Source organism: Aquarana catesbeiana, linkage group LG01 (genome assembly GCF_042186555.1).
Source record: "Aquarana catesbeiana isolate 2022-GZ linkage group LG01, ASM4218655v1, whole genome shotgun sequence".
In the NCBI taxonomy this organism is placed as follows: Eukaryota; Metazoa; Chordata; class Amphibia; order Anura; family Ranidae; genus Aquarana; species Aquarana catesbeiana.
The window spans coordinates 777889336-777916500 of record NC_133324.1 but is presented as its reverse complement, the minus strand read 5'-3'; the positions used below and the strand labels follow the sequence as shown (position 1 = coordinate 777916500).

Sequence of the window (27165 nt, the reverse complement as noted above, 5' to 3'; positions counted from 1 at the left end):
CCCAATTCAGCTGGGGATTTTGCAGCTGTGGTGGCAACTCTGCACATGCTCAGTTTTCAGTTTCTATGCTGAGTATTTCCTCCCTATTACATCTGAGCAGCCCATGTGACTATAGAGTCACACATGTGGGTGTATACACAGTGGTAAGAACAGCCCACTCCCTCCTCCCACCTCCATGACCACTAATCAGCTAAACACAATGGGAGCATGGTATTAATGTAGATTAATGGAGGCTTTACCTCCCTCTTAGTCTAAGACACAGGCTGGAAGGGGAGTGACACAGCCTGTGACCTTGGCAGAAATCCCCCCCCCATACCATGTTATTGCCAGAAAATAATAAAGAATTCATTTCAAATATATCTTTGTATGACCATTTAAAACCGTTTATTAATTATGTTTGCTCTGTATTCCAAAGGCTGTGTTTTTTGTATTTTTACCATGTAACCAGCAGCAGAGGACTAGAAGCTCCCCTGCTTATATTTCCCTGCAGGACAGGTTGGCAGAGAGCTGGGTCATGTGTAGGGCTGAAACTACTATTAATTGACAACTAATCGATTATGAAAATAGTAATCGATTAATTTAATAAATCGATTAATCGGGCCAGTAACATAATGGGGTTAAAAAAAAAAAACTAAAATGAGCCCTTTATACTACAAAAAGAGCAAATAATCGCTACTGTAAATATTGCTTTCACAGTTGTGCAGTAAAAAAAATTAACCCTTACAGTAGTGATTATTTGCTTTTTTTTATTATTATTATAAAGGGCTAATTTTAGTGTTGTGTGGTGTGTGTTTTTTTTTTTTTTTTTTTTTTTTTTTTTTTTTTTTACGCAAAACGGTGCTTTTTTTTTGGTTCAATATACTCCAATGGAGAAGTGGCAGAAAAGCATGTAATGCATTTTTGCAGCAACTTGTGGTGTTTTTTTTCATCTGCCCAACAACAAATTGGCCCAAAAAATGCCAAAACACAAATCGCAGCAAAATCACGTGCGCAAAAATCAAAACGCACAGCAAAAAGCACTGCAGAAACAGATCAAAATCAAACTGCATAGGTGTGTACCGAGCCTTATGTTGGCCACAGGGATCACTTTTCAGACGAGAATATTCAGACGAAAAATCTTTGTACATTCGCTGAATGAAAGAATGTTGTTTGAAATTTTCACTTGTTTTTAACGTTCTGTTTTTAAAATGAATGTAATTTCTGAACGAAAACCACAAACACTGTCTGAAAATTCCTTTGACCAAGAAGTTTTCTATTTCCAAATTTTCCCGTCGCTGTGGTTGAAAAGGAACATCGATTTGACCCCACTAACGATTAGAAAATCGAACAAACGTTCTTAAAATTACATTTTTTTTAAGGAAGACATTGTTTGTTTTTTAAATTGAAAAAAAATTGATCTGAGTCTGATATTTACCAGATTCGCCCTTTTAATAGTATATCTCTCCTCTAATAGTATATACAGTGTATATCTCTCTTCTAATAGTATATGCAGTGTATATCTCTTCTAATAGTATATACAGAATAGCTCTTCTGTGGATTAGATATTTTGCTCCCTTACCATATAGTTGGTTATTTATATTTACCACTGCATAGAGATATTTAGGAATAAATTGCCTTTTTTTAAAACTTTACATATTAACTAAATTATACACCACACTTTTTTTAAGGTTATTAACCGATTAATCAAAACAATAATCGGCCAACTAATCGATTATGAAAATAATCGTTAGTTGCAGCCCTAGCTGTATATTGGTTAAGAAAAATGTGCTTTTAATTTTTTTAATAAAATAATTACAGTGCCATCATCCATATACTGAAGGGACAGTGTAAATAAAACAATGTGTGTTTAGTATCACTTTAAGCAATTCAACTAACCTTCGGTGGTTTATGCTCTTCACACGGTAATAACTGTAAGTGCAATGAACTTGAAACCTGCAATACTGTAAGCATTCCGTCATATTGTAGGTCTTTCTGGAAGAACACGCCTTTAGCTGGAATGATATGTACAATAGATCTGTGAGCTTAGAGATTTTCATAGAAGGGAACGTGATCGCATTGGGTGTAAAGGGGTTTGTGATCGCTTTACAGTCACAAGACACATTTTACTTGTTTGGTGTCCATAGTAAGCAATACATAAAGGCTTGTTTATAAAATCTGATGCAAAGGCAACGTTAGCAAAAGTCAGTAAGAGCCAATGCTAACTGCAGCAAGAATTCTGGCTACTATGTAAAACTGTTTAATTTTTTGCGATGTTGGCCTAATGCAGGGGTGCCCACCCGCTGTGGCCTGCGGTGCCCTCTGATGTGGCCCGCCACCTCCTGCTATTGCATTGTGAGTCGGCAAACTCAGATAGTGGGTTTCCAACCCGCCATCCCAGAGCATTAGTGTGAATAATGGAGCTGGCGCTAGAGGAAGCCAAGCCGATGCTTCCTGTATAGCACTGGCTCCTGTCACAGGCTAAGTGTTTCGTGTGCTTTTTTTCTGCACTAAAAATGCATGCACAGTGTTTTCCATGTATTTCAATGGCTCTAGTTCACACCATACAGTCACTTTCCGGTGCAGAAACTGACTGCATGGTGTGAACTAGAGCCATTGGAATACATGGAAAACCCTGTGCATGCATTTTGTGCAGAAAAAAAGGGCACGGAATTGCATCTGGTGTGAACTGCCCCTTAGACTCCTCACAGCTGGGAAGCCACGATGAACACCTGCCATTGATGTGCACGTGTTAAAGGGACTTTCCACCCTTGGTGGGGAAAAAGGCGGCCTGCCTTTGTTGCTCATAGGGCCCGTCACCTTTTCACTTTCATGAGTTAATCTTACTTGAAAAATGAAAAGTTGAAAATAACTGATGCTGTTTCATCAGTTTAGAAAAGTCCAAAAAAAGTAAATTAGTACATTTTATCTTCTTAACCACTTCTGGACCGCCGCACGCTGATATATGTCCTAAGTTTGAAGAGGAATATCGTTGTTATGGCAGCAGCTAGCTGCCATAACCCTGGTGTCCTCTTCTTCAGCCGGCGGTCCGGTTTCCCATTATAGTGGTTGTCACGGGCATGGCCAGAGCGGAGGCTGTTGGAGAGGACTGTGTGCAAGCCTGTTGCCCACCAATTATGGGCCCTAGCATTTCTGGTGAATGAGAAATCCAGTCTGAACTGTATTAATCGGACTCAGTCATGTATATATTGTATGGGGACTCCTTACTGTATATTTGTGTCCCTGAAGAGGGAGGGGGGATTCCTCCAGCAGCCCCCTGCTGATAAGACTGATTCATTCTGTTGGGACACATCCTGTGAGGAGATGCTGGTGTTATCAACATGTGTTTATGTTAATTGAGAGAGCTGATCACATTAGCCACCAGCACTGGCTAATAGACGAATGGTCTAGGCTGAGGAGGGGGGAGATTGTTGTTTGTATTGTTAATTGTATTAATGTGTGAAGCTCGGTGCCCACAAGACTGTCATCTGGTCTGGGTACATTTTGTAGTAAATTAGGTCATGTTAATTAGGTTAGCTTTGAGTCATCCCTGCTGTATAAAAAGGTCTGTGAGATCTCAAAATAAAGAGTAGTTCTGATGTACTCCAAGACTGGTGTTGTCTAGTTCTTGGGGTTCCTATAGCCAGATCCATTGGACTCGTGTTCCAGAACTTAGGAAGCGGTATATGACGGAAGCACTCAAGCGGAGTGTGGGACGTTCCGTGACAGTGGTCTCTGTGGCGGATTCGCCATGAGATCACTTTTATCGGTGGCGGGAGAGGGGCACCCCCCTCCCGCCGGGCTCCGGTGCCCTCCATCACTTACCGGAGCCGTCGGCAGCGGCGGAAGCGATCGAATGTTTCTCCTTCCTGGGTATGGAGATGAGTGAGGGGAAGATGGCCCCCACCCGTCTCCATACCATTGCAGGGCGGAAGCGACATCAAAACGTCACTTTCGCCCATAGCTCTCAAAGGGCCTTTTTTTTTTTTTTTTTTGGTCATGCTCTTTTCTATTACAAGGGATGTTTACTTTTCTTGTAATCAGAATAAAAGTGACACTTTTTTTTTTAAAGAACAGTGTAAAAATAAAAGGTAAAATAAATAAGAAAAAAAAAATTTTTAAAAGCACCCTGTCCCGCCGAGCTCGTGTGCAGAAGCGAACGTGGGTAGCGCCCGCATATGAAAACAGTGTTCAAACCACACATGTGAAGTATTGCTGCGATCGGTAGAGCGAGAGCAATAATTCTATGCCTGGACCTCCTCTGTAACTCAAAACATGCAACCTGTAGAATTTTTTTTAAACGTCGCCTATGGAGATTTTTAAGGGTAAAAGTTTGTCGCCATTCCACGAGCGGGCGCAATTTTGAAGCGTGACATGTTGGGTATCAATTTACTTGGCGTAACATTATCTTTCACAATATAAAAAAATTAGGCTAACTTTACTGTTGAATAGATAATTAATGGGCACGGTGCCAAGATTATGTGCTATGTGTTCTATACCCAACTGATGCTGCTCCTAAATTAGTAAAAATACTAATAAACAATATGACAAAACTGTTTTGTTTTGTCGTAACTTTACTGTTGTCATATTTTCTCGAATCGTCTTCCAGGGCAGCATCCGAGAGGCTCCTCCTCCCTAAAACAGGAAACACATTAGTCCACCATTATAAATTTCACAGTCTTTCCTGCGTGCCTCAGTTGTTTTGTGTTTCCTCCGGACCCACAGGAGCTGCAAAAACGTTTGTTATTTTGTCACTTGTCTCTGTGCTTGTTGCAGGAGACGCCCTGCCAGCATCCCATACAGCCCAATGGGCCTTGGGAGGGCGAGCAGGCGCAGAACTGAGCAACTTTGCTCAAGCCTGAGATTTTGCCCCTACTGAGGGGTCTGCAATCATCCCCCAGGCTGCAGGAGGACTCTGTCATCCCCCCATGCCGCTGCTCTAGGGCCTGCCATTCTGTGCTTGTTTAACAGAGCACCCCACATCAGATGCACTAGATGGCCGCCCCCCCCCTCGCCGCCGCCGCCAGATCAGGTAGGTGGGTTTTTTCCTTCCATCCAGGTCCCTGGTGGCCGCGGCCGTTACCCCTAGCCAGGCTACTGATCCGGGCCGGCGCCTGCTCTTTGTGCGGCGCAGTGGCGTCCTCACCGCTACACAGGCCGCTACATGGAGCCTGGGGGTGTACCAAGATGGCGCCGGGAGGAGGTTCCGTTTCCGGGTGGCGGCCATTTTCCCGTAGGCTATCTCCAGGAGGAGATAGAGTGGGACACCCATGACATCCAGGGGCGGGAATTTAAAAAAAAAAAAGGGGGGGGGGGGAGAGAGAATACAAATTAATTTTTGATGCTACCCTTCCTACCAGTATCATGGAGGAATATATTGCAATGCAGCGGCATGTGCAGGTGTGTCCACCAACCTGCACGGGGTCAGCTGGGGGCGGGGCCGGAGCTTATGCAGGAAGCAGTTAAAAAGGCCCTCTAAGCAGAGGATCCTGGTGGCTGATCATGTCTGACGCTTCCCCACCCTGCCCTGCAGATCCTGCAAGTCAGGACAGCTCCAAGGTAAGCCAGAATACTCTTGAATTATCTCTGTCTTAACCTCTCTACAAGACTGCCTACCTACAGGCAGTCTTTGACCACCTGTCTCACGGGGATTTTTGTTCACTATGCTTGCTTCTAGGCAAAGACCCCTGAGGAAAGGAAGGTGAAAGGCAAAACATGTGCCTCATGCAGCCACAGGCTTTCCCCAGATTGGAAAAAGCCCCTGTGTCAGAAATGCATAGACAAAATGGTGGCCAAAGAATCACAGGGATTTTTAAAAGACCTGCTCAATTCTTTTAAGAAAGAAATTCAGAGCACCATGGCGCCACTACGCTCAGCTATTGAAAAATTAGAAACACCATCAAGTGTGGTTCAGGCCAGTATCCCATCTACCAGCGGAACATACATTCTGGCGGGTAACAAGGTACAGGCAGAACAAGAGGTAGATTCAGATGAATCCAAGCAATCTGAATCGGAAGACGGTATCTGTTCAGACTCAGAGGAGGAAGATGACACTACAGACTGCAACCTGTTTCCCTCAGAGGATACAGACAGTCTTCTTAAAGCCATCACTGACACTCTAGGCATTAAAGAGCAGAAAACCGCAGAACTCACTATACATGACAGGATGTACAAGGGGCTACAGACCAAGAAGCCAAGAACGTTCCCTGTACACCAAACCCTTAAAGACATAGTCAAAAAGGAATGGGAAGACCCAGAGAAAAAACTTTTTATACCCGCCACAATCAAACGCAGATACCCGTTTGCGGAAGCAGACATCAAAACCTGGGCTAAATGCCCCAAGGTGGATGCCTCTCTGGCAAAAATTACGAACAAATCTGACTTGGCATTTGATGACGCAGGTACCCTAAGCGACCCCATGGACAAGAAAATAGAAGCCCTCCTGAAAAGGGCATGGGAAGCAGGGGCGGCAAACCTAAATCCGGCTATTGCTTCCACCTGCACAGCCTGGACCTTGTTAATCTGGTTAACCCAGCTGCACGAGCTGCTGGAAAACGACACACCCAGGGAAGAACTAATAAAAACCATCCCCACACTAACTAGAGCAGCAGCCTTCTAAGCAGATGCCTCAGCGGAAACTGTCAGAATATCCTCTAGGACCACGGCACTGCTGAACTCAGCCCGTAGAGCCCTGTGGTTGAAATCTTGGGGAGGGGATGCCCCTTCCAAGAACCGATTTATGTGGGATCCCATTCACTGGAGACCATATGTTTGGACCTGAACTGGAAACAGTCCTGGATAGGACTGCAGCAAAGAATAAGGGGTTCCCTCAAACCAAGAAGAAACAAGGGAAGGTGCCCTTTCGGCATTTCAAGAAATTTAACAAGCCAGGGGCAAAAAAGCGCTGGGGTCAACAAAACAAAAAAGGCAAAGGTGAATTCAAGCCTACTAACCAAAAGAGCAAAAAACAATGACTGCCTCCAGGTGGGGGGCAGACTTGCGGCCTTTTCCCACCAATGGGAGGAGACAACAGAAAACAAGTTCATATTGCGCACCATAGCGGACGGCTACGCGATAGAATTCTCCACCCGCCCCCCAACCAAAAACCTAGCAACCAGGCTACCAAAGGACAGCGACCAAGCAAGAGGTTTTTTAGAATCCCTGCAGAACCTGCTGGATCAGAAGGTGATTCGTCACGTCCCTCAAGAGGAGGGACAAAAGGGGTTCTACTCACATATATTCGCAAAAAGAAAACCGTCAGGCAAACTAAGACTGATACTAAACCTCAAACCACTCAACCGAGGGATAAAATACAAGAGATTCAGAATGGAATCTATCTATTCGATCAGGAACATCCTACCGCGGGAGACATTCATGGCAACACTAGACTTACAGGATGCCTACCTACATGTCCCCATTAGGGGGGATCACCAAAAGTTCCTGAGGTTCGCAATTCAGGGGCCAGCCGCTACTCTGCACCTACAGTACACAGCTCTCCCCTTCGGAATCTCTTCAGCACCAAGAATATTCTCAAAAATAATGGCAGAAGCACTAAAAGGTCTGAGACAGCAGGGTATTGGAATAATACCATACTTAGACGACCTACTGTTCTTTGCGGACTCGGCAGTAATCTTAGAAAACAACCTGCGCACAAGTATGACCTATCTGCAAAACCTGGGATGGATTGTAAACGCAGAAAAATCTCAAATGATCCCAAGCCAGAGAGTGGTATACTTGGGAGATGTGCTGGACTCCAGACTGTCAAAAATTTTCCTAACAAAGGAAAAGGACGAAAAAAATTACACAAGCAATTACCTCCCTGCTAAAGAATCATTCCACAACAATCAGGCACGGAATGTCCATACTAGGACTGATGACGTCTTCCATTCCAGCCATTACCTGGGCGCAAATTCACATGCGACCCTTACAGAACTACATTCTGTCCCAGTGGGATGGCAGGCAAGCATCCCTAGACAAGTCCATTCTCGTCCCAGCCACAGTCAAACAAACACTCTACTGGTGGCTCACCACTTCGGGTCATCGAGGGGCGCAGATGGGCTCAAGTCAATCCAGTCAGGATCACCACCGATGCAAGCGCCCTTGGATGGGGAGCCCACATGGAAGGGCTGTGCGCTCACAAGGGAAATGGACATCCAAATGGTCACAAGCCTCCTCAAACTTGAGAGAGCTGAAAGCTGTGGGGGAAGCGCTAAAAGCTTTCAAGCCAGCATTACAGGGGAGAGATATAAAAGTACAATCAGACAACGCCACGACCGTCGCATACCTAAACAGACAAGGCGGTACAAAATCCCAAAAATTGATAAGGCTGACACAATCAATCCTACTATGGGCAGAAGCGAACACAAGATCGATATCCGGTATTCATCTGAAAGAAACAGACAATACATTGGCAGATTTCCTGAGCCGGAAAACGATAAAACAAACGGAATGGTCACTAAACCAAACAACCTTCACTCAAATCACTCAAAAGTGGGGAATACCCGAAGTAGATCTATTCGCTTCCAGGGCAAATGCAAAATCTCCGATATTTTTCCCCCTGGACCCTACAGATGGCAACAGCGGGGTGAATGCTTTCAACCAAAACTGGAAATGGCATCTGTGCTATGCATTCCCTCCAACTGCCATAATCCCAAAGGTAATCCAAAAAATCAAGGCAGAGAAAACAACGGTGATACTAATAGCACCACACTGGCCCCAGAGAGCATGGTTCAGTCACTTGAAAAACCTCAGCATACAACCTCAGCTGACACTGACGGATCGCCTGGATCTACTGTCACAAGGCCCAGTCAGCCACCCAAACCACAAAATCCTGAAGCTCTCGGCTTGGTTACTGAGAGGGTAAAACTCCAGAACAAAGGTCTGTCAGACAGAGTAATCAACACCATCTTAAACAGCAGAAAGCCAGTAACGAGAGCTATCTATGAGAAAATAAGGAAAAAATTTGTTTCTTGGTACAAAGACAGACCAACCTCCAACGGTGGGATAATTCCAATAGTTTTGGACTTCCTACAAGATGGTGCAGACAAAAACATATCACCTAGTACCCTGAAGGTACAAGTTGCAGCACTTTCCTCGGTCATGGATACTAGACTAGCGGAGGACCCGCTGATAAGACGATTCCTCATAGCACTTAAAAGATCTAAACCAGCCAAAATGTACAGAACTCCCACCTGGGACATGGGCACGGTACTTAAGGGCTTTCTTTCCCCTCCGTTTGAACCTATCGAGGATAGCTCAGACAAAAACCTCACGCTAAAAACTGCGCTCCTTCTGGCCCTAGTATCCGCCAGAAGAGTGAGTGAAATCCAAGCTCTGTCAACAATAGAACCATACTGTCTAATACATCTGGACAAGATAATTCTCTCTCCAGATCCGGCCTTTCTACCCAAGGTCTCTTCTACATTCCACAGAACCCAAAACATCGTCATACCCTCACTTCCAACAACCATGGACAGTAGAAAAAGGGACATTTACAGTAAACCTAGATGTAAGGAACACGCTCATAACGTATCTCGAAAGAACAAAGGAATGGCGTAGAACGACCTCCCTCTTCGTCCTCTATGCAGGAGTCAACAGAGGGAAACAAGCTTCAAAAAGTATCATCAGCAGATGGATAAGGATGGCCATACAGATTACCTATAAGGCACAGAATCTCACTCCACCTAGTGAAATCAGAGCGCACACAACTAGAGCCTGGGCAACCTCAGCCGCAGAAAAAGCAGGGGCAACTCCGGAGCACATCTGCAGGGCAGTGACATGGTCGAGCTTCAGTACTTTCGCAAAGCACTACCGGATAGACCAGCTGTCTGACCAAGACCAAGCATTTGGTCGCAAAGTGCTCCAGTCTCTAACCCTACCCTAGTAAGTATTGCTTGATACATCCTCTCGGATGCTGCCCTGGAAGACGATTCGCGAAAACAGAGTTAGGTACCTGGTAACTCTTTTTCTAAGAAGTCTTCCAGGGCAGCACTAGTTCCCACCCTTGAAATGACAAAAAACAGGTACAGCGGGGGAGCTTGCAGCTTACAGGGAATTCTTTCGGTGCTTTAACATAACTGAGGCACACAGGTAAGACTGTGAAATTTATAATGGTGGACTAATGTGTTTCCTGTTTTAGGGAGGAGGAGCCTATCTCTCGGATGCTGCCCTGGAAGACTTCTTAGAAAAAGAGTTACCAGGTACCTAACTCTGTTTTTTTTAATTAAAAAAAGTGTATCTTTTTCCAAAAAAAAAGTGCGCTGCGCAAATACGGTGTGACAGAAAGTATTGCAGCGACCGCCAATTTTATTCTCTAGGGCAGGGATCCTCAAACTACGGCCCTCCAGCTGTTGCGGAACTACACATCCCATGAGGCATTGTAAAACTCTGACATTAACAGATATGACTAGGCATGATAAGAATTGTAGTTCTTGAACAACTGGAGGGCCGTAGTTTGAAGACCCTTGCTCTAGGGTGTCAGGAAAAAAAAAAATGTATGGGGGTTCTAAGTAATTTTGTAGCAAAACTGTTTTTAACTTGTAAACAACACATCTCAAAAAGGGGCTCGGTCCTTAAGTGGTTAATAAAGGCCAATGTAAAGCTATTTGTTTTTTACATAAAAATTGTGAGTGTAGATTGAAAGACATTTATGGAATGCATGTCTCTGGATTTGTCATTTGAGCGGAGGATTATGTGCAGTAAATCCAGAAAAGATTAAAAAATAAGGTCACATTGCCTCTCTGCATACAGTGACACCACGTACTGCAGATCAGTGAATTTATAATGCTCATTTTAAACCTTTTTTAGGTCTTCTGCCTAAAAAAAAAAAAAAAAAAAAAAAAGACCATATCTGTGTTTCCTAATACATATTTGTGTACGTTCATCACAAGCTTTATCGTCTCTAAGGCTTTTTTTTTTTTTTTTTTTTTTTTATATACTTGGGTGTTTTAAAGGAGTAATGGTAAATCTGTCTGGGGAAATCTGATAACCATGAGAAATAGCCCCATCCAGACTGTATTGTAGAACGTTTTAGAAATATTGTGAGTTGTCATGAACTACGTTTTGTTTGTGACTTCTCTCTGCCCCAGTAAACCAGCAGATAATTATTATTGGCCTTTGGGAGTGAAGAGCGCATGAAAATCAGCTGATAAAATGCAAAGCAAATGTACTTTTCCATGTTGTCCTTACAAACAGGCGCTCAGACACTGCTTTTTCCTGAATCTGATATACATCATGGTTTCTATTGTAGGACAGGAATATAAATCGGAAAACAAACCATTTTGGACAGTTCAGTTGTTTACTACAGACGGTACCCTTTGACACAGTGACTTCTGAGAAGAATCCTACAAGACTTGATACACATCAGTGTTCCTGCGTAGCTTTTGGCTGTTGTAATAGAAGTACCTTGTTCAGTCAATTTTGAAATGTGTTACTTTTCATAAATGTAGCAATGTCCTGAAGATCTACCCATTTTTCTGTACAGTAAAACCTTAGATTGTGAGCATAATTCGTTCCAGAAACATGCTTGTAATCCAAAGCACTCGTATATCAAAGCGAATGTCCCCATAAGAAATAATGGAAACTCAGATGATTCGTTCCACAACCATTTATTCATAGGTCCTTCAGTTTTATAGTCCATATAAAAATATGCTAGCAATGTGATAGATTGTGTAACCGTAAAATGTCCATCCACAAGAGGGTTAGAAGCAAAATCCAGCAGGAGCTACAGATTATAAAAGAGGAGAGGCGCCTCTAAGTGTAGCAATATGGTTACATTTATTGAAGGTACAACATTTAGCACCTCACATAGTTGATGATTAAAAGAGGCACATCTAAGTATGCAGGTGTATGGGGTAAAGCTGTCCACGTAAACCATCCTCCACACTGCTGGCTCTCACCGCTGTCAGTCTGCAATCATGACCGGGAAAACTACCCTACAGTAGAGCGATCTGAAAGCGAGGCTTGAACCTCTCGTGGAGCGCAGCGTGGAAGGGACGATGGCGGTGCGGAGGATGGTCTATGTGAACAGCTTTACCCCGGATGCCTGCATACTTGGATGTACCAGTTTTAATCATCAACCATGTGAGTTGCTAAATGTTGTCCCTTCATTAAATGTATTCATATTGCTACACTTAGAGGCACCTCTCTTCTCCTTTATACTTTAGTTATGACGTGACGCTACTTGTATATCAAGTCAAAATTTATTTCAAAATTTTGCTTGTCTTGCAAAACGCTCTCAAACCAAATTACTCTCAAATCAAGTTGTTTCTGTATATTGCAGCTAGTGTTGAACATTTCAGTGACTTGCATATCGTATGAGACCTTATCTAGGTGTTTTTTGTTGGTAAACAGGCTGGAGGGACGTTGTGTTGGACAATGTAAATCTGCAGATGATGAGCAATAATAGTAGAACATATATATATGACCGCTGAGCTGTCATTGTGCCTGAAATCGCATTTACAAGGTACTACAGCATAGGGCTGTGTTTACCTGCACAGGGGATGCACAGATATTTTGTAAAGTCCTTTCTGATGTTGGGATACAGCGTTTGCATGGACACAGCCGCTGCACCAAATTTTACATGTGTGCGGGTTTGAGCGCACGGTCCCCTGAATGCAAACCACGTGTGTTGAGGACCGTGCACTTGCACAAGTGTCCGATTGGGAGCAGCGTTTGTGTGTACAGCCGCTGCATCCCAATTGACATCACTAGGACTAGCTGAATGGGATTGCACAGAACAGCTATGGATCTCTGTGCATGTAAACACGGCCCTCATGCAAGTTTACGCTAAAGTATGTGCCCCCGTGTAAATGAGGCCTCACACAGAGCCTAGTTGATATCTGACTAGGAAAGTGAAAGTCAGACCAAAAAAAAATTTATTTACAACTTAAAAAATATGTTTATCCAAATAAATAAATTTATACTTCTATTTATAATCTATGTGAAAGCGGGTAACCCTCACAAAATTTGCGGGTACACTGCACTGCAAAAAACCTGCACTGGAGTAGTGTGAAACCACCCTAAATTTCATACAGTCACGTATAAATTCATAAACCCTAGAGATGCACTGAAATTTTGGGCCGAAACATATCGTCCGAAAATGGTGTTATCGGCATTTGCTGATAAGAAAAAGTGCCGGAAACGTACGCTATTTTGCAGCAATTTTCCCACTTTTTTTTTTTTTTTTTTTAACTGACCAAAAATGCAGCAAGCAGAATTTTTACACCACAACAGAAGCGCAACGGACCAGTGTGAAGACATATATAGAATTTAACGGAAAACATTTTTCTTGAGCCTTTCTTGTGCTAAAGGTGCCAGTGGCCGACCAATACATTTCTATTCATGATATTAAAACGTTTAATTTTTATTTTTTTATTTCAGTTACTTATATAGCACCGTCAATTTACGCAGCGCTTTACATATACATTATACATTCACATCAGTCCCTACCCTCAAGGAGCTTACAATCTAAGGTCCCTAACTCACATTCATACATACTAGGGACAATTTAGAGATGATCCAATTGACCTACCAGCATGTCTTTGGAGTGTGGGAGGAAACCGGAGTACCCGGAGGAAACCCACGCAGACACAGGGAGAACATGCAAACTCCAGGCAGGTAGTGTCGTGGTTGGGATTCAAACCAGCAACCCTTCTTACTGATTGGCGAAAGTGCTATCCACTACACCACTGTGCCGCCCATATAATTATCTATAAAAATATATACTAGAGCTGCACGATTATGGATAAAATGAGAATCGCATATATATATATTTTTTTTTTGCTTAGAATGAAGATTCTCGTAGCGTAACATCATCTTTCACATTATACAAAAAAAATTAGGCTAACGTTACTGTTTCGTTTGTGTTTTTTTTTTTTTTTTTAATTCTTTGACGTGTAATTTTTTTTTTTTTTTAATTGCGTTTGAAAGATCGCAAATACAGTGTGACATAAAATATTGCAACATCAGCCATTTTATTCTTTAGGGTCTCTGCTAAAAAAAATATATAATGTTTGGGGGTTCATCGTAATTTTCTAGCAAAAAAATAGAAAAAGGTTTGGTCTTTTAACCACTTGCCTACCAGGCCAATTTTCTCCTACATATAAAAATCATCAGGGTCTCTTTTAGCAGAGACCCTAGAGAATAAAATGGCGGTCGTTGCAACTTTTTATCTCACACAATATTTGCACACCAGTTTTTCAAACTCATGTTTTTTTTGTAAAAGATGATGTCACGCCGAGTAAATAGATACCTAACATCATGCTTCAAAATTGCACATGCTCATGGAATGGCGCCAAACTTAAAAATCCCCATAGGCAACGCTTTAAATTTTTTACTGGTTACATGTTTTGAGTTTCAGAGGAGATCTAGTGCTAGAATTATTGCTCTTGCTGTAACGTTCACAGCGATACCTCACATGTGTGGTTTGAACGTCGTTTACATATGTGGGCGCGACTTGTGTAAGCGTTCTCTTCTGCAAACAAGCACGTGGGAACAGGGGTGCTTTTAAAAATGTTTATTTTTTTTTTTTTATTGATATTTTTGTTTTTCTAGTTTTGCTTTCTTTTTTACTTTTTTTTTTTTTTTTGATCACCTTTTATTCTTATTACAAGGATGTATTGTAATAGGAATAGTAGGAATAGTGCGTGACAGGTCCTCTTTACAGTGATATCTGTGGTCAATAAGTGCCTAGATCTCACCTCTAGGCTAGGAAGCCTGGAATTGAAAAAAAAAATATCCTGGCTTCCCATCCGACGAGGCTGCGGCATTTTTTCAAATGCAGAGGCCGGGAGCGTGACCTCATAACATTGTGCCTGGCCTACAAACGATCATAGAGACTCCGGGGACCATCTGGCCCGCTGCAAATCTCTCCCCTCCTGCCGCCTATAAGAACGATCAATGATTGTTCTTATAGTGAAGGGAATCATCGGCTCTAAAAGAAGATAAATGAATGATGCCTGTAGCTGTAGGCATCATTGAGACATCACCGCTCAAAGTCGACGACGGTTAAGGAAACAGTTAAGTTGTTAAACTGCCCTCCTCTACTGACCAAAGTTCATTCCTTTCATCTAAGACCCCTTTCACACTGAGGCTGTTTTCAGGCATTTTAGCGCTAGAAATAGCGCCTGTAAAGCACCCTAAAAGCGCCCCGCTAGCGGCCAAAAAGCACCACTTAAACAGTACTGCCACGGCCCCAATGTGAGAAAAGAACAGAGATACATTGTATGTCTTCTCTTCTCTAGCTCTCAGTGCTGAGGAATGTTGATAAACATTTGTTGGCTTTTTTTTGACAGCTCGGCTCTGCACTGTTTATATAGAATCGTGGAAACCGTTGATTAGTATCGTGAGGGGGCTGAATCGAGATTGTGATCTTTTAACGATTTATAATATATATTCTTTAAAAATTGTCATTTTCGGTTCAGTTTTCGGACAAATGTATTTTCGGTTTCCATTTCGACCACAATTTCCATTCGGTGCACCTCTAATAAACACAGAGGCTGAATATGTGCAGGTAATTTTTAGCTTTATATTGCAGTGTATTTATCAAACGATAATGCATCTGGAAGGTTTGGAGATTACCAGAACAGAATAGGTCATGCAGTCTGTGTGCCCTCCCACGTGGTTTGTATGTGAAAAACAGGATTGTTGTCAGGGCAGTAATACAAAAAATATATATAATTGCATTTTTCATAGGATTAATATTATTCAGTATAGCCATGGTTAGGATTACAGCAGTTGCATATGCAGCAGTTCTTGTTCAGAATAATACTCAAAGAAAACAGAATGTAGCAAAAGTCCACTTCATAAGCTTTTTCTCTTTCAAGTGTTTCATGCAGACTTTATAAACACTGCTCAAGCTGAAATTCTCCAGACGGCTTCCTGTCTGAGGGATGCCGCATTAAGCATGTCGGCCTTTTTTTTTTTTTTTTTTTTTTTTTTTTTTCTTCACTTTATTGTGTAGAATAGAACCTGACAACATGGACTGATTCCTAATCTAAACTAAAAACCCAGCATCTGAGGAAAAGGTATGGAAACTGTGTGGTATTAACGTTATTGTTGTTGTTATTATTATTATATAGCGCCAACAGTTTGCGCAGCGCTTTACAATATAAAAGGGGACAATACAGCAACAATACAATTCAATACAAGAGGGTTAGGAGGGCCCTTCTCCTGCAAGTGTACAATCTAATAGGGAGGGGCTGGTGAAACAAAGGGTAATAACTGTGAGGGATGAACTGATGAGGGAAGTAAAAGATTCAGTTGTTAGCTGAAGGCAGGATAGGGCTCCCTGAAGAGATCAGTTTGCAGGGATTGCCTGAAAGTGGACAGAATAAGAAGAGATAACCGGACAGATTGTGGTAGTGAGTTCCAGAGGATGGGAGATGCTCTGGGGAAGTCTTGGAGACGAGCATGGGGAGGAGGAGACAAGGGAGCTAGAGAGCAGGAGGTCTTGTGAGGAACGTAGAGGACAGTTTGAGTGATATTTGGAGATAAGATTAGTGATGTAGCTCAGGGCAGAGTTGTAAATGGCTTTGTATGTTAGTGTTTTTAATTGGATTTGTTGGGCAATGGGAAGCCAGTGGAGAGAGGGTAGAGAGGGTAGCAGACACTGAACGGTTGGTAAGGTGAATGAGTCTGGCAGCAGCATTCATGATAGATTGAAGCTTGCGGAGAGGTAGGCCAATGTGGAGGAAGCTACAATAGTCAAGGCGATAGAGAACGAGGAGTTGGAGATGTTACTGAGATGAAGTCTGCAAGATTTGGACAGCGATTTGGATTTGGGGCTGAAAGGACAGGTCAGAGTCCAGGATTACACCTAGTACCCTGGCATGAGGGGAAGGACTGATGGTTGTATTATTGATCTAGATGGAGATAATCTCTGACTGGTGCTGACAGATGCTGGATATAGGACTCAACCATAATGTCCAACCCCAGAAAAAAAAAAAAAAAAATAATAATTTTTGTTTGAATCGGATGTTGAAGAGTTAGAATTTGACAGACTTTATTGCTGTCTGTGACCCAACTGGGGACATCCCCATCTCACTTTGTGTTTCTGTGACATCAGAACAAAAAATGAGGGAAAGTACTGTATATTCTAACCCTTCACCATTGTACTGAAATGGCTGTTATTACTTTTTATGTTTAGAGCGATTTCCCTTATAACTTGCTTCCCTGGCAGGAAACAAGGTGAAAGCTCCCAAATGGACATAGACAGTAACAAAAACCTATGTTTTCCCAAATCATCCCCTTGTCTACCAAAGTCCACTATAGCAGGCCAGAAGGCCCTGTTGTGGAGGCAGAGGTACTGCAGGGCTGGGTGTCTGCTGGGTTGCAGTGGCTAACACTTTCTTCCTATAAAGAAGAATTCCAGGCATGGTATTGTTTTACATATTTTATTGGTCTGTCTTGGACCAATGTAACTTTGTATATACCATACCTGGCTGATGCCCCTTGAAATTACTGAAGTATGTCCACTTCCCGGTCCTATGCTGAACAACCGCCTTGATATATTGTGAACATAGGACATTAGCCGCTCAGTAAGTGCCCTGTTCAGACAATGTTTTGCATCATCTGAAAGCATGCAAAGCCTTTTCTGATTACACGTGGTGAAGTAGCGGGACGGTGATGTCCGACATTGCCCAAGTTGGACCAATGTAAAAATTTATGATGCCTGGAATTTTTCTTTAGATGACTCCCTTTTGTAAAATCAAACCTTTTTCTTTTATTTTTTGGTAAGATTGTACACCAGAGATACAGCAGGCAATACCAGGCTATCTCTTCAAAGTAAGGGTTTAGTCCCTTATTGCAAGATATGTGTTTATAATTTTTTTTTTTTATCTTTTCTTTTTTTCTTTATCTTTTTTTTTTGTTTTTTTATTTATTTTTTTTTTTTACAGAGCCTAGAATGAGGGACATCCTAACCGGCCAGTGAGGGGAAACCACTAAAAGAGAGCATGAATATACACTAAGGGGCTGTGGAGCTACACTACTGATTGCGGTTTGAAGTAAGTGTGCATCACCTGTTTTGCAATACACATGCAGCCTGGCTTTGACCTCAATATGGGAATATTGGGTTGGCACATAGCTGGGGCAGTGGCGGCTGGTGGGTTCTTCTTTGGGGGGGGGGGGCAGGCAAACAAACAACACCCCCAGAGGCGTGGCACCGGCCCAGCACTTACGCGTTCACGTGGCAGGACTGTTGTGTCCTCTTCTGGAGTGTGGGCGGCGGCGGCTCCAGTGTCCACTCCTCCAGCTTCCTTCTCTGTGTGTCTTCCGCCAAAGCGCTAGGCATCCAATAGGGTTGTCTGATGCTTTGGCCAATCGGAAAACAGGTCTCACAGACCTGCCTCCTGATTGGCGGGGAGGAACTTTAGTGTGAGAATAGCGAAAATTCATTCGCTATGGTCACAACTGGGTGAGCTCGGAGCGCAATGCTCTGCGCTCCAAGCTCACCCTTTTTTGAAGCCTATTAGAGCCTCTGACTCTAATCAGGTGCTTAGAAAAAAAAACATTGGTATCCATGCCGGACACATGGATAGGGGAGGCGGTGCCCGTGCGCCTGCTGGGGTCTCACTTTTAGGACCCTTTCACACGGGCGATTTGATTAGTTCCACCTGTCAATTTTTCAGATGGACCTGATCCGAAGGTCCATGCATTCCTACAGACTGGTAGGTGTAAACAGACTTGTGTTCGTTTACAACTGCCTACCTCTGGGTCCAGTCAGGCCCCCTAAAGGAAATGAAGGAGAACTGTCCTCTCCCATTTTGGCAGCCTGGTGTAAACTGACAGTGGAGTTCTGGCCGCCTATAGAGCAGAGCGGAGTCTGTCCATGTCCATTCTGTAATCTGAGCGGACACAGACCTGCCATCTGCCTTGCTCATCGGAATGCAAACTGCCCTTGTGAAAGGCCCTCTTGTAAGGGTTTACGGTTTGGAGACCTATGCTGGCCACACATGTCTAAAATTTCCTGCTGAATTGGCGAAAATTCAAGTTGTGTTTTGGCCAGCATAAGTCTTCCGATCACCAACTCTGTACCCCTACATAGGTGTTAGCACTACAATCTTGGATCTGAAAAAAAAATGAAGGAGTCAGATGAAAAATGATTGGTCGCTCAGTAACTGCATCCAGATAGAGATGGACTGCAATCCATCCAAACATTGTGCTGTGACTTCCAGTGAATGTTATATGATCTTTGGGGAAGGTAATAGGACTCCTAGTGATTTCGCTACATTTGCTTAGGGTGACAGTGCTTTCAGAATTTCTCTCCACCTCTGCTGTGATGTGGAATGTTTTTGGAAACCTCATTTTGTAGATTAGCTTTCAGTCTAGTTCATTTTTTTTTTTTTCGTCAATCTAATTTGTTTACTGTACTTTTTTTTTTTTTTTTTTTTTTTTTTTCGCCATCTAAACAGTATTGTACTCTTGTTCAAATGTAAACAGCCACTACCTCATTTCACCTCCCTGGGCTGTCACAAATGTATAGGACAGCGAGGTCTGCACAACGTCTCAGTTCTTCAGAACCTCAGTGTTAGTGGCCTTGGCTGGCTTTCTTTAGATCAGATTGCCTATGATCTATTTTTAGTAAGCCTTTAGTCAAGCTGTGTCTACCCTTATAAACATTTCACGTGAATGAAAGGCTAATGCAGCGCCTTTATATTGTAGACAGGTTAGAGGGATTTTGACTTCTTGTTTAAATTTCATCTGCATTTCACACATTTGTTAGATGATGTACTAGAATAATTAGACAAACAGAAGTAATGTGCCTAGTGTTTGCTGTGGACGTATGAATATGAGAAAAGAGCAAGTCTAGCCTGTGATATGATATATCAGCTCCTGGTAAAATATAAGAGAATAAAGTGTTATAACCTTATACGCAGCTTACCTACTACAGTATTATCTTTTGTATCTATCTGATCTCCATTTTAAATCAAAAGCTTAAAGCCTCTGCGCTGCCACTACAGAAGAGGGTGTAAAGTTTTCGCAACTTACACTTGTCACCCATATGTATATAGAAAGCTTGTCATTGCCCATGCAGAAGGAAGTATGGCGCTGTCAGTATGTCCATCCAGGAGATGGGAAGGTGAAAGTGTAGAGGCCTACACTAATTGTGTGGAAAGGAATGTCTAGCTCTACATCCAAGAAAAACATTCATTTCAGATGCTACAGAATGCCCTTAAAGATTGTAAAAAAAAAACTACATAAATCGTAACCTATTGTTTTGTTTTGGCAAAGGTTATTTTCTCGAATCGTCTTCCAGGGCAGCATCTGAGAGATAGGCTCCTCCTCCCTAAAACAGGAAACACATTAGTCCACCATTATAAATTTCACAGTCTTTCCTGCGTGCCTCAGTTGTTTTGTGTTTCCTCCGGACCCACAGGAGCTGCAAAGAACGTTTGTTATTTTTTCACTTGTCTCTGTGCTTGTTGCAGGAGACCCCCTGCCAGCATCCCATACAGCCCAATGGGCCTTGGGAGGGCGAGCAGGAGCAGCACTGAGCAACTTTGCTCAAAGCCTGAGATTTCGCTCCTACTGAGGGGTCTGCAATCATCCCCCCAGGCTGCAGGAGGACTCTGTCATCCCCCCATGCCGCTGCTCTAGGGCCAGCCATTCTGTGTCCCTCTCGTATGCTTTCCAGGAAAGCCGCTTCCCTAAGCAACTGTGTCTGGAGGCCGCTGGGGGGATACATCAGCATGGACTGGATGCGCCCCCCGCCGCCGCAGCTCTCCGATCGGGTGGTTGTCTTTTACCTTCCATCTAGGTCCCTGGTGGCCGCGGCCGATACCCCCGAGCGATGCGGCTGCTCCGCCAGCCGCCCGCTCTCCGTGCGGCACAGTGCCGTCCTCGGCACACCGCCATACAGGCCGCTACATGGAGACCCTGTGGGTGTACCAAGATGGCGCCGGGCAGAGGCAGTTCCGTTTCCGGGTGGCGGCCATTTTCCCATAGCCTATCTCCGGGAGGCGATAGAGCGGGACACCCAGGACTTCCAGGGGGAATTTAAAAAAAAAAACAAAAAAAAACAAATTATACACTTAGATTACAAATTAACCCTTGGATACATGCCCTTCCGATCAGTACCATGGGAGAGTATACCAAAAGACAGCGGCATGTGCAGGTGTGTCCACCAACCTGCATGGGGTCAGCCGGAGCTTATGCAGGAAGCAGTTAAAAAGGCCCTCTAAGCAGAGGATCCTGGTGGTTGATCATGTCTGACGCTTCTCCACCCTGCCCTGCAGATCCTGCAAGCCAGGACAGCTCCAAAGTAAGCCAGAATATTCTAGTATTATCTCTGTCTTAGCCTCTCTACAGAACTGCCTACCTACAGGCAGTCTTTGACCACCTGCCTCACGGGGTTTTTGTTTACTATGCTTGCTTCTAGGCAAAGACACCCGAGGAAAGGAAGGTGAAAGGCAAAACATGTGCCTCATGCAGCCACAGGCTTTCCCCAGATTGGAAAAAACCCCTATGTCAGAAATGCATAGACAAAATGGTGGCCAAAGAATCGCAGGGATTTTTGAAAGACCTGCTCAATTCTTTTAAGAAAGAAATTCAGAGCACCATGGCGCCACTACGCTCAGCTATTGAAAAATTAGAAGCGCCATCAAGTGTCGGTCAGGCCAGTATCCCATCTACCAGGGGAACATACATTCCGACGGATAACAAGGTACAGGCAGAACAAGAGGTGGATTCAGATGAATCCGAGCAATCTGAATCAGAAGACGGAATCTGTTCAGACTCAGAGGAGGAAGATGACACTACAGACTGCAACCTGTTTCCCTCAGAGGATACAGACCGTCTTCTTAAAGCCATCACTGACACTCTAGGCATTAAAGAACAGAAAACCGCAGAACTCACTATACATGACAGGATGTACAAGGGGCTACAGCCCAAGAAGCCAAGAACGTTCCCTGTACACCAAACCCTTAAAGACATAGTCAAAAAAGAATGGGAAGACCCAGAGAAAAAACTGTTTATACCTGCCACAATCAAACGCAGATACCCGTTTGCGGAAGCAGACATCAAAACCTGGGCTAAATGCCCCAAGGTGGATGCCTCTCTGGCAAAAATTACAAACAAATCTGACTTGGCTTTTGATGACGCAGGTACCCTAAGCGACCCCATGGACAAGAAAATAGAAGCCCTCCTGAAAGGGCATGGGAAGCAGGGGCGGCAAACCTAAATCCGGCTATTGCTTCCACCTGCACAGCCTGGACCTTGCTAATCTGGTTAACCCAGCTGCACGAGCTACTGGAAAACGACACGCCCAGGGAAGAACTAATAAAAACCATCCCCACACTAACTAGAGCAGCAGCCTTCTAAGCAGATGCCTCAGCGGAAACTGTCAGAATATCCTCTAGGACCACGGCACTGCTGAACTCAGCCCGCAGAGCCCTGTGGTTGAAATCTTGGGGAGGGGATGCCCCTTCCAAGAACCGATTTATGTGGGATCCCATTCACTGGAGACCATATGTTTGGACCTGAACTGGAAACAGTCCTGGATAGGACTGCAGCAAAGAATAAGGGGTTCCCTCAAACCAAGAAGAAACAAGGGAAGGTGCCCTTTCGGCATTTCAAGAAATTTAACAAGCCAGGGGCAAAAAAGCGCTGGGGTCAACAAAACAAAAAAGGCAAAGGTAAATTCATCCTCAAGCCTACTAACCAAAAGAGCAAAAAACAATGACTGCCTCCAGGTGGGGGGCAGACTTGCGGCCTTTTCCCGCCAATGGGAGGAGACAACAGAAAACAAGTTCATATTGCACACCATAGCGGACGGCTACGCGATAGAATTCTCCACCCGCCCCCCAACCAAATACCTAGCAACCAGGCTACCAAAGGACAGCGACCAAGCAAGAGGTTTTTTAGAATCCCTGCAGAACCTGCTGGATCAGAAGGTGATTCGTCATGTCCCTCAAGAGGAGGGACAAAAGGGGTTCTACTCACATATATTCGCAAAAAGAAAACCGTCAGGCAAACTAAGACTGATACTAAACCTCAAACCACTCAACCGAGGGATAAAATACAAGAGATTCAGAATGGAATCTATCTACTCAATCAGGAACATCCTGCCGCGGGAGACATTCATGGCAACACTAGACCTACAGGATGCCTACCTACATGTCCCCATAAGGGAGGATCACCAAAAGTTCCTGAGGTTCGCAATTCAGGGGCCAACAGCTACTCTGCACCTACAGTACACAGCTCTCCCCTTCGGAATCTCTTTGGCACCAAGAATATTCTCAAAAATAATGGCGGAAGCACTAAAAGGTCTAAGACAGCAGGGTATTGGAATAATACCGTACTTAGACGACCTACTGTTCTTTGTGGACTCGGCAGAAATCTTAGAAAACAACCTGCGCACAAGTATGGCCTATCTGCAAAACCTGGGATGGATAGTGAATGCAGAAAAATCTCAAATGACCCCAAGCCAGAGAGTGGTATACTTGGGATATGTGCTGGACTCCAGACTGTCAAAAATTTTCCTAACAAAGGAAAAGGACGAAAAAAATTACACAAGCGATTACCGCCCTGTTAAGGAATCATTCCACGACAATCGGGCACGGAATGTCCATACTAGGACTGATGACGCCTTCCATTCCAGCCATCACCTGGGCACAAATTCACATGCGACCCCTACAGAACTACATTCTGTCTCAGTGGGATGGCAGGCAAGCATCCCTAGACAAGTCCATTCCCGTCCCAGCCACAGTCAAACAAACACTCCACTGGTGGCTCAACCCACTTCGGTTCATCGAGGGGCGCAGATGGGCTCAAGTCAATCCAGTCAGGATCACGACCGATGCAAGCGCCCTGGGATGGGGAGTCCACATGGAAGGGCTGTGCTCACAAGGGAAATGGACATCCAAATGGTCCCAAGCCTCCTCAAACTTGAGAGAGCTGAGAGCTGTGGGGGAAGCACTAAAAGCTTTCAAGCCAGCATTACAGGGGAGAGATGTAAAAATACAATCAGACAACGCCACAACCGTCGCATACCTAAACAGACAAGGTGGTATAAAGTCCCAAAACTTGATGAAGCTGACACAATCAATCCTACTATGGGCAGAAGCGAACACAAGATCGATATCCGGTATTCATCTGAAAGGAACAGACAATACATTGGCAGATTTCCTGAGTCGGAAAACGATAAAACAAACAGAATGGTCACTGAACCAAACAACCTTCGCCCAAATCACTCAAAAATGGGGAGTACCCGAAGTAGATCTATTCGCTTCCAAGGTAAATGCAAAATCTCCGATATTTTTCTCCCTGGACCCTACAGATGGCAACAGTGGGGTAGATGCTTTCAACCAAAGCTGGAAATGGCATCTGTGCTATGCATTCCCTCCAACTGCCATAATCCCAAAGGTAATTCAAAAAATCAAGGCAGAGAAAACAACGGTGATACTAATAGCACCGCACTGGCCCCAGAGAGCATGGTTCAGTCACTTGAAAAACCTCACCATACATCCTCAGCTGACACTGACGGACCGGCCGGATCTACTGTCACAGGGCCCGGTCAACCATCCGAACCACAAGATCCTGAAGCTCTCGGCTTGGTTACTGAGAGGGTAAAACTCCAGAACAAAGGACTGTCAGACAGAGTAATCAACACCATCTTAAACAGCAGGAAGCCGGTAACAAGGGCTATCTATGAGAAAATAAGGAAAAAATTAGTTTCTTGGTACAAAGACAGACCAACCTCCAACGGCGGAATAATTCCAATAATTTTGGACTTTCTACAGGATGGTGCAGACAAAAACATATCACCAAGTACCCTGAAGGTACAAGTTGCAGCACTTTCCTCGTTCATGGATACTAGACTAGCGGAGGACCCGCTGATAAGACGATTCCTTATAGCACTTAAAAGAACTAGACCAGCCAAAGTGCACAGAACTCCCACCTGGGACATGGGCACGGTACTTAAGGGCTTTCTTTCCCCTCCGTTTGAACCTATCGAAGATAGCTCAGACAAAAACCTCCACGTTAAAAACTGCGCTCCTTCTGGCCCTAGTATCCGCCAGAAGAGTGAGTGAAATCCAAGCTCTGTCTACAATAGAACCATACTGTCTGATACATCTGGACAAGATAATTCTATCTCCAGACCCGGCCTTCCTACCCAAGGTCTCTTCTATGTTCCATAGAATCCAAAACATCGTCATACCCTCACTTCCAACAACCATGGATAGTAGGAAAAGGGACATTTACAGTAAACTAGATGTAAGGAACACGCTCATAATGTATCTCGAAAGAACGAAGGAATGGCGTAGAACGACCTCCCTTTTCGTTCTCTATGCAGGAGTCAACAGAGGGAAACAAGCTTCAAAAAGTACCATCAGCAGATGGATAAGGATGGCCATACAGATTACCTATAAGGCACAGAATCTCACTCCACTTAGTGAAATCAGAGCGCACATAACTAGAGCCTGGGCAACCTCGGTCGCAGAGAAAGCAGGGGCAACTCCGGAGCAGATCTGCAGGGCAGCGACATGGTCGAGCTTCAGTACTTTCGCAAAGCACTACCGGATAGACCAGCTGTCTGACCAAGACCAAGCATTTGGTCGCAAAGTGCTCCAGTCTCTAACCCCACCCTAGTAAGTATTGCTTGATACATCCTCTCGGATGCTGCCCTGGAAGACAATTCGAGAAAACAGAGTTAGGTACCTGGTAACTCTCTTTTTCTAAGAAGTCTTTCAGGGCAGCACTAGTTCCCACCCTTGAAATGACAAATACCAGGTACAGCGGGGGAGCTTTGAGCTTACGGGGAATTCCTTCGGTGCTTTAACACAACTGAGGCACGCAGGTAAGACTGTGAAATTTATAATGGTGGACTAATGTGTTTCCTGTTTTAGGGAGGAGGAGCCTATCTCTCGGATGCTGCCCTGGAAGACTTCTTAGAAAAAGAGTTACCAGGTACCTAACTCTGTTTTTTGTTTATTTCCATTGTTGACCTCATATGTATCAAATTGTTGGGGGAGAGGGGAGGGGGGGATACAATTTATAAAGCAACGGTATAGCCATAGTACAGTCTCAGTGCTGCGTTAAATTAAAAGAGAGCACCCTATTTTTCGCTCCATGAGACGCACCTGACCATAAGACGCCACCAGGTTTTTGTGAAGGAAAACAAGAAAAAAAAATATTCTGAACCAAATGAAGTACTAAAATATTTACCAGTGCCATGAAATGCAGCCTGAGCTATGCCCGGCTACTTGCGAGGACATCATCGCATCTGCCTGTCACTCAGATGACAGAGCAAGCAGGAGCATACTCCATTCGGCCGCTGGGGCTGCTGTCTGCTGTGAAAGTCTGATAACAAGCTCTCCTCCATTCACAGAGCTCTCTACTGCATTCAGCAGAGAACTCAATTGGCATTGCAGGCGCTATCAATTTTTACAAATTCAAAAACCAGCGCTAAAATATATCAATCCAAGTTCAAAGTCTGTAGGGTATTATGAACGCTCACCTGTGTGTGTGTGTGTGTATGTGTGTGTGTGTATATGTGTATGTGTGTGTATATATATATATATATTTTAATATTATACCCTGTTTCTCTGAAAATAAGCCCGGGTCTTATATTAATTTTGGCAACAAAAGGCACAGTAGGGCTTATTTTCTGGGTAGGTCTTATGTCATGTGCTGTCTTCTCTCCCTCACTGCCTGTCAGGAATATCTGTGGAACCGTGTAAAAGTGCTTGTAAAATACTAGAATCCACTCTATTACAGTATTCGATAATGTAAACTGTGTATGTTTCTGTAATCTAATTGTGCCTCATACCTTCTTATAGCGCTGCTGGGCGCTTCTGTGACCCGCCAGAGCTCTACAGAGGGAGGGGGTCCCGAGATCCCCCACGGACAGCTTGGAGAAGAGGAGTGCAGCCGCCGGGCGCTTCCGTGATCCGCCAGAGCTCTGCTGCAGAGGGGGGGGAGGGCCCAAGATCCCCAGTTGACAGCTTGGAGAAGAGGAGAGCAGCGTGAGATCAGCTGAGCGCCGCTCGGCGCTTCTATGGCCCGCAGGAGCTCTCTTCCCTGCTCCGAGCACTGCAGGGGGGGGGGGCAAAATCCCTGGCTGACAGCCGGGAGAAGAGCATCAGGAGATCAGATGAGCGCCAGGCGGCGCTGTAAGAAGGTATGTGGCACAATTAGATTACATAAACATACACAGTTTACATTATATATTACTGTAATAGAGTGGAT

At 44.1% G+C, this 27165-nt stretch overlaps 1 protein-coding gene across 4 annotated transcripts in view; it reads left to right on the top strand.

Moving 5' to 3' along the window:
- Positions 1–27165, top strand: part of FBXO8 (F-box protein 8) — an 81658-nt gene that overhangs the window by 10123 nt on the left and 44370 nt on the right. For 2 of the 4 annotated variants that reach the window (XM_073606460.1, XM_073606471.1), the window contains exon 2: positions 17874–17981. The exons of 1 other annotated variant lie outside the window; for it this stretch is intronic. The gene's annotated coding sequence lies outside the window, so the exon portion shown is untranslated. Of the gene's footprint in view, positions 1–17873; positions 17982–25823; positions 25885–27165 lie in introns of all 4 variants that reach the window. One more of the 4 variants, XM_073606465.1, reaches the window with a different exon arrangement.